This window comes from Suricata suricatta, chromosome 6 (assembly GCF_006229205.1).
Source record: "Suricata suricatta isolate VVHF042 chromosome 6, meerkat_22Aug2017_6uvM2_HiC, whole genome shotgun sequence".
In the NCBI taxonomy this organism is placed as follows: domain Eukaryota; kingdom Metazoa; phylum Chordata; class Mammalia; order Carnivora; family Herpestidae; genus Suricata; species Suricata suricatta.
The window spans coordinates 85,843,028-85,854,471 of NC_043705.1; positions in this window are offsets into that span (position 1 = coordinate 85,843,028).

Genomic DNA, 11,444 nt, shown 5'->3' on the forward strand with positions numbered 1-11,444 from the left:
ACAGCTGGGACAAGGGCAGGGGTGACAGCTGGGACAAGGGTGGGGCAGTGAGGTGTCAACAGGCCAGGGAGAGGGAGCTCCTGCACCTCCCAAAGTTTTTTTAATTGAGATATAATTCACATCCCATAACATTTACTATTTCAGTGATTTTTAGTGTATTCACAAGGTCATGCAACCATGACCACTTTCTAATTCCAGAACCTTCCCACCATTCCCCAAAGAAACCCCATACCCATTAGCAGTCACTCCCTACTTCCTCCTTCCCCGACTCCCCGTCATCACAAATTTCTAAGGACTGGACAATTTGGGACATTTCATATAGATGCAATCATGCAATATATGGTCTTCTGTGTCCAGCTTCTTTCACAATAGTAATGTTTTCATTTCATCCATGTTGTCCCATGAATCAGAACTTCATTTCTTTTTATTGCCAAATAATATACCATTGTATGGATATATCACCTTTTGCTCATCCCTTCACCAGATCTTGGATGTTGGGTTGTTTCCACTCCTTGGCTATTATGAATAGTATTACTATAAATATTCTGACTCAAGTTTTTGTGTGGACATACATTTTCAGGTCTCCTGAATACATTTCTAGGAGCGGAATTGCTGGGTCATGTGGAGATTCTATATTTAATTTTTTTCAGGATCTGCCATACTATTTTCCAAAGAAACTGCTCTATTTTCCATTTTCTCCAGCAGTCTATGAGCATTCAGAGCTTCCCCATCCTCACAAGCCAACACTTGCTGGCCATCTTTTTCATTCTGGTCATTCTAGAAGGTGTGAAGTGGGATCTCATGGTAGTTTCAATTTGCATCTCTCTGATGACTGATTATTGGGCATCTTTCATGTGCAGAGCGGCCATTTGTGCATCTTCTTTGGGAAATGTCTATTCAAGTCTTTTTCCACTTTTTAATTGGGTCCCATGATTGATAAGCCCCTGCACCACTCAGGTCCTTGCTATTTCTCTGATTCCTTCTCTTATTCCTCTTCTCTCACTCACTTGTATCCAGCCTTTCTGGCCTACTCACTGTTCTTGGAATCTGCCTTAGAACCTTTTCACATTCTGTTCTTTCTGCCTGCAGTCCTCTTCCCCAGATATCTACATGTCATACTCCCTCACTTCAGCCAAGTGTCTGCTCTAATGTCCCCTCTTCAGGGTCACTCTCTGTCGCCTTGCCGTGCTATATCATACATGAACTTGTCTGTATGTAGTCAGCTTCATCAGAGCAAAGCCTCTGTCATGTTCTTGCGTTCCCAGCACAGTAGGCACCCAATAAATATTTGTTAAATGAGTAACTACAAGAATGTAGACCAAGTCTGAGACCATACAGCTATTAGATATCCCAACTTAAAATTTCTGAGGATGGTAGCCCTGTTCACAGTGAGGTAAAGGGGGAGAATGGCAGGGGAAAAAATGATGCTTTGGGTTAGAATAGGGTGCAGTTGAGATGTCTTTAAGACATCTTGGAAAATCAGCAGGAGGGCGGGCTGGGCTGGAGGCAGGCACTTAGGAGTCCTTGGCACAACCAAGGTAACAGTTTGGGAGCCTATCAATGGGAGTGTGAGAGGGTGAGAAGAAATGGGGGCCTGTCCTGTGTGATTGGGGATTCAAAGAAGAGCAGGGGAAAGAACACCAAGACAGGGCATCGGAGGGAGGGGGATGCAGGGAGAGTCGAGTGTCACAGAGACACTGAGGAAGAGGAAGCCTGAATAGAAGTAATGCCTTCAGACACAGCGAGAAAATAAGACCTGGAAATACATTTCTCAAATCAATTGTTGCTTTAGTCATCCTTAGGAAAATAAACTGGCATTTCAAAAATAACCACAAAGTTTCAGACTAAAAGCAGACAAGTTATTTTCAGTGCAGAAAGGACTGCTTTTGATCAAAGCAATGGGGTTTGGCATTTTTTCCTAAGGTCTCAGACGGGGGGCTCACCCAGTTACATTAGATCCACCATGGGCCCTGGGAGGGATCTTTAAAAAAATGCAGAATTTGCTTTTAACATTTAAAAACTGGGAGAGGTCACAAAAAACCCAATGTCAAGCTTCTTTGAAAAACAGGAGTCTTTGGACACACTGACCCCTAATTCCAATGAGGCATCAGTTGGCAGGCTTCTTTATTTTATGTTTGTTTTGTTTTATTTTATTATTTTATTTTATTTTATTTTATTTTATTTTATTTTATTTTATGTCTAGTTTAGTTTATGTTTTGGATAAGCAAATAATTTTATTTAAAAAAAATGTGTAATGTGTATTGATTCCTGAGACAAGAGAGAGAGAGAGAGAGAGAGAGAGAGAGAGAGAGCGCGAGCGCGAGCGAGCGTGCATGAGCAGGGGAGGGGCAGAACGAGAGAGGGACACAGAATCTGAAGCAGGCTCCAGGCTCTGAGCTGTCAGCACAGAGCACGACATGGGGCTCAAACTCATGAGGTGTGAGATCATGACCTGAGCTGAAGTTGGACAATCAACCGACTGAGTCACCCAGGTGCCCTGGATAAGCAAATAACTTGAACAAAACGTTTTTATAATGAGAAATTTCAAACATAGTGAGAAGTAGAGACGACATTAATATAGCCCCCCCCCCCCGCCCGTCCATCATCACGCAGCCTCAACAGTTAAGAGCAGAATGCCTTTCCTATTTCCTCAGTTTTCATCCCCAACTGTTTCTTTTTTGAGAGGGAGGGCCTGGAATATTTTAAGTCAAACTCAAGACATCATATGATTTCACCCATAAACACAATAATGTGATTTTCTAGGAGACAAAGGCTTAACAAAATCATAACTATAATACTCTTATCATACTCAACAAAATAAATGCTAATTCCTTAATATTGTCTTATCCAAAGTATGTTTGATAAGACCTGCAAATTACATTTGTCTGCCTTGTCTCTTAAATTTCTTCTCAATGATAATAGTTCCTTCCCCCTCTTGTTTTCTACCCCCTTCATTTGTTGAGGAAAGTGGGTCATTTGTCCTGTAGAACTTCATGTGTTTAGGGTTTCACTGTTTGTTTCCTCCTGCTGTGTCTCACATGCCTGCCTACCCTGCCTCTAAACTGATGAGGGGTTACACTCTGATTCTTTGCTTTCTTTCTTTCCAAGTATTACTCAGTGCTGCTGTTTACTTCATATTGCATTATATCAAAAGGCTCACTGTGTCGTTCCACAGTTTTAAGAATGATTAGCAGGTTCTGAAGGTGTTAGCAGATCTCACCACGATAAAGTTCAACCCTCAGATCACTGATGACCGTTGGCTAAATCATGCATTCTCAATGGGGGTGATAAAGCCTCCAAAGAGGCCAAAATTAGTTTGGGGAGGGCCATTAGGAAAAAACTGTATTCTTTTAATGTATAAAGCAAAGGGGTATATATAGTATGTAAATGAATATACAGTATATCTGTGGCATTAAAATTCCATGGCACGGAGCGGGGCACACGGGTGGCTCAGTCAGTTAAGTGATTTCAGCTCAGGTGATGATCTTCTGTTTCATGAGATCAAGCCCCCCTGTCAGGCTCTGTGTTGACAGCACAGAACCTGCTTGGGATTTTCTCTCTCCCTCCTCTCTCTGCCTCTCACCCCCTTTCATCCTCTCTCTCAAAATAAATAAATAAACATTAAAAAATTCTATGAGGGGTTGTGATTAGGATGAAAAAAATGTCTAAAAGGCATCCTTAGGGGGATGATAATGAAAAGAAGTCTGAGAAACACTGGCATGGATGTGTTATTTCATTAGGGATGACAAACCGGTCATTTCCCAATGCTATCGTTTTTTGCCTAGGATTCTTCTATAGAGAAGAACTTCTTATCGACAATTTGGTTTTTCTGCAATCCAATCTGTACAGGAAACGCAAGATAAATGCCTGTCCTTTGTTTAATCAATTTTCAGCATAATGAGTTGGTGCCTAGCAACTTGCAAAAGAACCAAGGTTTCTTGTATCATTTTGAACTTACACATATCATACGCTTTGCATGATTTTTCAATCCATTTTAGTGACAATTGTTCTTGATGCTCAGATTAATCTTGTTCTGACCAATGGAGCCCCTTCAAATAGGCTCCTGTGTCTCTTGATGTGTTCCCAATAGACTGTATTCCTTTTTAAAATTTTTTAATGTTTATTTATTTTTGAGAGAGAGAGAGAGAGAGAGAGAGAAAGAGAATGAGCAGGGGAGGGGCAGAGAGAGGAAGGCACAGAACCCAAAGCAGGCTCCAGGCTTTGAGCTGTCAGTACAGAGCCTGACATGGGGCTTGAACTCATGAACCTCGAGATCATGACCTGAGCTGAAGTCAACTGAGGCACCCAGGCACTCCAGCAATAGTCTGTATTCTTGCTGTCAGTCATGACAAGATATCCCTGATTTATTTTGGACAATTCTTCCCCAGATCTTCAAATCCCTGTTTCTCTGAGGAGCATTGACTCTTTATAGAGAGGTAGGGGAATGGTGTGCAGAGAGCACAGTGTGAGTGCTGAGGATGCTTCTAGTTATATTGGGCAGAAATAGGAAATAAATATTTATAGAAAAGGAAAAAATAGTTAAGTTCATATAGCTGTTTCCAGTTCAAGTGAAAATTACCTTTTGTACTGAACAGTTCTGATATATGTATTTTCATTTTTGAAATTATGCTAATTACCTTGGTTTCTAATGAAACTTTATTCTACTATATATGCATATATAAGATATAAATATGTGTGTTTATATATATAAATTTACACATGCATATCAACTTAACATAACATTGTGTTTTTTACTAAATATTTGACTGCTGAATGCAGTTTAAAATATCTTCTAATGCTTTTTTATTACTTTTAATTATTTTTAATGTTTATTTATTTTTGAGAGAGAGAGAGACCGAGCATGAGTGGGGCAGGGGCAGAAGGAGACACAGAATCCAAAGCAGTCTCCAGGCTCTGAGCTGCCAGCACAGAGCCCAATGCAGGGCTCAAACCTGCGAACCATGAGATCATGACCTGAGCTGAAGTCAGACACTTCATCGGCTGAGCCACCCAGGCCCCTAGTTACTTTTAAAAAGTAACCCCAAAAAACTCTTCTGTGAATAGTTCTGCCACTCCCTATGCAGCTAGGTTTTATTTGTCCTTTTTGCTTTGCTTTTTAAAAATGATGTAAAACATCTACATCGTTAGAAAACAAAACTATAAAACATGGTACATTCTGAGGGGCCTATCATCAGTTCCTGTCTATTCCTTCTGGCAGGGTATTCCCCTCATCCAGAGGGAACATGCTCCAAGACCCTGGTGGATGTCTAAAATCACAATTAGAACTGAACGCCACATATACTGTTTTTTTCCTATACACACAGACCTATGATAAAGTTGAATTTCCAAATTAGGCACAGTAAGAGATTAACAACAGTAACTACTGATAAAATAGAATAATATCTTGTTGCCTGGTGCTCACCCTTCTTGGGAGACTGTATAATGAAATGCCTATGCGATAAAGTGGGGCGAGTGAGCCAGGTGTTGTGATGGAGTGTTAATTTACTATTGATCATCTGACCATAAATCAGAAAGAGGATCGTCAGCACCTGGAGATCGAGATAGTGGTTGGCCGCAAGTAACCAGAAACCACAGAAGGCAAAACTGCAGGAAGTTGTTGGAGGGAGGTGGCTGTTGTATTTACGAAGTTTTGTATTTTCATTCTAATGGTTACCTTTAGCTTAACAGCTTTATACTTAGTCCTTTCTTTATCAGTGTGTGTATTGGTTTCCTACCAGGAGAAATATTAAAATTAATGAAGACCTTTTTTCACCCTCCCCTCCTTCTTCCTCAGCATGTATTTTAAAGTGACAGCTTATGTATTTTAAAGGAACATCGGTTTGCTTCCAATTAGTACCACTGAGGCCATCAATGAGATTATTCTACTTTTCATACACTCCCTTCTCTCCCCATGTGTTGAAAATTGTATCATATCTAGTTGTCAGAACATGTACAGTTATATACGAGCCTGTCACTCCTGTCCCCATCACTTAGTGTTTCTTCTATTTTTTAAAAATTTTTTATGTTTATTTATTATTGAGACAGAAGGAAACAGCATGAGCAGGGGAGGGGCAGAGAGAGAGGGAGACACAGAATCTAACACAGGCTCCAGGCTCTGAGCTGTCAGCACAGCACAGGATGCGGGGCTCGAACCCATGAACCGTGAGATCATGACCTGAGCCGAAGCTGGCCGCTCAACCCACTCAGCCACCCAGGCGTCCCTTGTTTCTTCTATGGCCGAACTCACCAGCGCTCCCCACCAGCCCTTGTGCTGAATCTCCCTCTGTTTTCGGGTTGTCCGAAGCTTGTTCTCTAGTAGGACTTTTGGGAAAGGGTTATGGGGATAATATTCTCTGAGTTCTTCGCAGTTTGTAACAGTTTGTGCCGTTTTTACTTGATCTACTTGACTGGATCTGAAACCCTTGACTCACTTTCTTTCCTTGAACTTCTTAAATATGTCACTCTTTAGAATTCTGATGTTTCTGATGACAAACTTGATATCAAACTGGTTTTTTCTTTCCCACTCAATTTGTTTGTTTTGTCCAGATATCCAATGTACTGCTTCTTTTAAAGTCTAAACATTTTACTGAAATATGTCTTGGTGTTGGCCATTTGGGATTGTTTTTCTTGGGCTGGATAATTCAAGTAACTTCTTTTTCCAGAAAGATTTCTCAGATTATAGTGTTTGCTATTTACTTCCTTGTGGTTGTAAGTTCCCCTTTTAGGAACTATTACATGCATGTCGGACATTTTACTCTTTTATACCTATCACTCGCTGCCAGATCTTTTCTTAAGGGTATCTTCATTTCTGTTTTACATCTTTTTTTTTAGCTTATTTATTTATTTTTGAGAGTGAGAGAGGGACAGAGAGAGGGAGGGAGAGAGAGAATCACAAGCAGGCTCCATGCTGTCAGTGCAGAGCCTGATGCAGGGATCCATCTCACCAACAGTGAGATCATGACCTGAGCCGAAATCCAGAGTCAGATCCTTAACCCACTCAACCCCTCACAAGTCCCCCGCTTCCATTTCTCTTTCCCCTTGTCCCCTGTCATTCTCTTGCTGTGATTTTCTATGGCATCTATCTGTTTTATCTCTAATTTATTCCTGAGCTTTTCTAATTCCACTTTATGTTTTTTTTTCTTAATGTCATCTATAATCTTTTTATCCTTTTCTCCTCCTAGGTCATTTTGAAATATTAGGTTATAGTTTTCCTCTGCTTGGAGCTATATCTTTCTAATGTGTTTTTATTTTTCATAGATATATTACTGGAAGCATATCTGGTTTTCAATTATCCTGTTTTTAAAAAATTTTTTCGTCACAATCTTTTTCTGTTTATTTATACTTAAGTGAGATGGGTTTCCCCGTACTTTTTGGAGGAAGTTCCTGTTGCTAAGAGACAATTTTCAGAAACAGATAAAATCACATGTCTTATCCAGATGTAAATATGAACACACGTTAAAAATCGCATTCTGTTAGTCCACGAGGGAACCAGGCAGATGTTATACCTAGTTCAAAGACAAAGCCAGAAATCCACCAATTTATATGGAGTAAAGGAGTGTCCAAATGAATTGTAAAGGAAGGCAAACTGAGTGTGTGCACAGAAGAGGTGAGAGGGGACAGAGCCTGCCTGCCTGTCAGTTACACACTATTTATGGGGTTCCTAAAGAAACCCCATGAATCAGAATCTAATAAGGCATGGTGTGAGCTACAGACACGCCACAGTTTTCCAGGGAAGAAGGACACGTTGCCGTCCCTGTGCAGAAGGTGGGGTGGGGTGGGCCAGCTCCCTGGTGGACTCCCACCCCGCACAGGGCACTTGCCCACACTGTGCTCAGACACGCGACCCTCCTGTAGCTGGGCTTCACCCACACCAGGCCACATCCGCAAAGGTGACCCCAGGCCCCGTGCTGAGTCTCGGCTCATGAAAACCCAGTGGGGCCGATCTACAAAATGTGCATTGCCCCAACCCACACTGCCAAACCTTTGTGAGTAATTCTCTCTACTTACCTTCCTCCTGTAATTTCCCGTTTCCTCCTGACCCCGTCTCCCTCCCCCTCTGTTCTCCCTTTAAGAACCTCAGTCACCTTTGATCCTAGTCAAAGCTGGGCTCCATTTATACCCGAGCCTACCTGCCCAGCAGTTCTGGTCTGAATAAAATCTGTCTTCGCGCCTCGGACACGTGTCCGGTGCTGTTCCAGGCTCTCCTCTGTTGTTCCCGAAAACCGTCATCACTCGGTGAAACCAGCCCTTTGTACTCGTAGAGAGCTCTCTTCAGGCCACCTCCCCCACAAGGTTTAGATAAACCTTTTACCACCTTTGCCCACAGACTTCCTGCGTGCCAGGTCGTTCTGCACACTGTTCTCAGCGTTCCTCCCCCTGCAAGCCACTCTGTCTGTTCCCCCCCCCTCCGCACTTTGGAGAGCCCCGAGGGCCCAGGTCAGCGCAGTCCCCAGCCCCCCTCTGGCCCCTTGCACTTACCTGCAGATGGCAGCCTGTATGGGTCCCTGCCAGTCCTGCATTTGTATTTCCTCCCCAGTCCTCCAGGCCACCTTCTCAGGGTGACTAACTGTCGGCAATCTGTGCAGCTCCAGCTCTTAGGACTTGTGGACGTCCTCTCCTGTCCTCCCTCCACCTGCCTTCCCACAGCTGCGACCCAGGCGGCTCTGCCCCCGTCAGCCGCTTTGCTCCAGCCTCCTGCATCCTGGGATACTCCGTCACCAGGCGGTAACTATGTCGTCTGTGGCTTCTAGTCTTTTGCTCCCCAACTCATTCTGTACATGGTTGTAAGAGGAGTTGGGGTGTTAAGAGGCGACACTGTCACTGCCTCCAGCGGCGTTGCCTGTACCTTTTAGACAGGACATGTACTGTCCACAGTGCCAGGCAGGGTCCCCGCCAGGCGGCTTCCCTTCCTTACTCACAACATATCACCATCTGGCCCCAGACGTCTATTCCCACACAGCCCTTATTTGTTCTGGGTCTAGTTCTAATGCTCAGCTTCTGTCTCAGTGTGTTATCTCAGGACGTATTTGCTTATATTTATTTTTATTTTTTAAAATATTTTAGATTTATAATATCTAAGGAATCTTTCCTCCCCCTATGTTTTTCCTTTCCTTCTTTCCTTCTTCCTTCCTTCCTTCTTTTATTTCTCTCTTTCTTTCTTTTTTTCTTGCTTTTCATTTTGTCTTTTTCTATATTATTTTCTTTGCTTTGTATTAAAAAAGGGTGAGACTCAATCTCTCCCTCAGGCACTTTCCAGGAACTTTCTTGAACTCGCTAAACCTCAGTTTCCTCATCTGTGAAATGGAAATAATATAAACACATCAGAGACACTGAGAAGACTGAGCTTATGGTAGGTTCTCATCAGTGCCTGGCAGCTTCTCCGACTGGACAGAGCACTGAGTGTCAAGTACATTTCCAAGTGTCTTGTTTGCATTTATCAAATAGCTTTACAGTTTGTTTTGTTTTAAAAAACGGATGTGTATTCAGAATGGTTTAAAATTCCTCTTTGAAGAAAGATCCCCTGTTGGGAAGAAAAAGAAGAAGAAAGAAAAAGGAAACCAGGAATCCAGATGGTTTTTTCTCTGCCTTCCCGCCAGTCAGTCCCTGCTTTTTCCCGGGGTCACCTCCTCACAGGAAAAGGAACAGAAAAAGGCTGTCTGCCCACGATTCAAATTAACCCCTCTTATGACCGTATTTTTTCCTTCTGAATGGCTATCTCCCTGAGCCACATTTTTTTAGCCTTTTAAAAAACTGCCAGAAATGATTAGACAGGAGAACAAAAGGATTGGGGACTCTGAAAGGTAAAGACTCCACAGTTTGAATTCAATCACCTCTTTTATTATGCAAATATGCCCCCCTTTGATTCCGCCTTCCGTGAGAGATTCAGTGGAGACTCGGGATAAATGGGGCACAGATGCAGAAAAGAAGGTTCGAGGCTTCTCAAGCCCCCTCTCCTTAGTAATCTCCTCCTCACAGCACCGATTGTTTCCTTTAAAATGTGGTCCGTGTTCTGGGGAGTGGGAACTGGAGGTGGGGAGGGGGGTATAAGTTTTGAACTGTGGTTCCGGGCTAAGAACAAAACCACGCCCCCCCCTCCGCCCCCAGCTGGTGGCCTAGAGCTGCTGCCTCCACCGTCCAGGTGCAGATCTGGGTGGTGTTTCCTGCCTGGGAGAGGACATCAGGGCTTACATTTCTACTGAGCGCTTCCTGTTTGCCTTTCCCCATCCATTGTCTCATTGTCTCCGTTGGCCCGTTCACACCGTGGGCGTGCAGAGCCCAGGACGTCCTCAGGTGCTGTCCCTCTGGGATTGAAGCCCGGAAGGGGGTTCAAAGACCTGGCACCACGACACAAGGTGCCCAGGGACGGGTGCCCAAGCCCGGGGTTTTGTGTCACCCTGGACACGGAGTGTGCAAGAAACACAGCCAAACAGGTAGACCGGCCTAACGTGCGGAAGAAAAGAATGAATGAGTGAATGAGCGAGCGAATGAATGAATACCAATCTAAGAACCGGGTAGCACAGATCAGCAGAAAGAACACAGGCTTTGGAGCCTGGCATTCGGGTTTCAGTCCCAGACGTGCCAGTGGTTTGCAGGGTGGTTTTGTGCCAGTATCTGGTCTGTCTGGGTCTCGTTTTGCTCAGCCATCAAATGGTACCAGAAACAGCTCTGTCTCCATTTAAAATCCACAGAGGAGCTCCTTGTTAACAGCTTTCTACAGAGGGAGACATACAGTTTATCGTCCAAACCAGATGTTCTGTGTTGTTTTGTTATGCTTTCAGATCCCCTTGGCTTAGGTGGTGCTGTTTTGTTCCGAGGCTGAGTTTGTTTACCGTGGGGAAGGCTTGTCAGGAGAATGTCATCAAAAATGGTTGTGCCACTGAGTGCTTATCCGTAGGGACATCTGGAGTTGCCCTAATGAAGTGATGGACAGCTAACCCTTAAACACCAAGAATGTGTGAGGACGTGCCGAGACCGATCAAGTCTGGGCCAGGTTACTCTCTGCTGATCCAAATAGCTCTTCGAAGACCTTGGGATGTTAGTTCCTGCCATGGCAAAACCACTCTTGGCTGGCAGTGGTGAAAACCAGACAGTGGCCTCCAGGAAGGAAGTCATCTTGTCTGCCAACACTGGTGCCTTCGTTCTACTAAAGCAGTGTGCTCCGATGACAACGGACTTTCAATTCACCCTGGCAGCTGGACGTCAGCTCTCGGGTGGCTCAGCCAGCTCTTCCAATGACTACGTCGTAGAAAGGCATATCTCAACTGCACTTGGACTTTATTTCTTTCATCTCCCCTTTGCCGGGAACAATAGTGTAATTCATCTATCATTGGAGTATGTTAGTCTCCATTGGTTTATTAAGAGACATTATCCCGCATGCTATTGATTGTGAAATATTATTATACATTATAATTCCCACAGTGAGCCTGTGTTAAATAAATTATTGG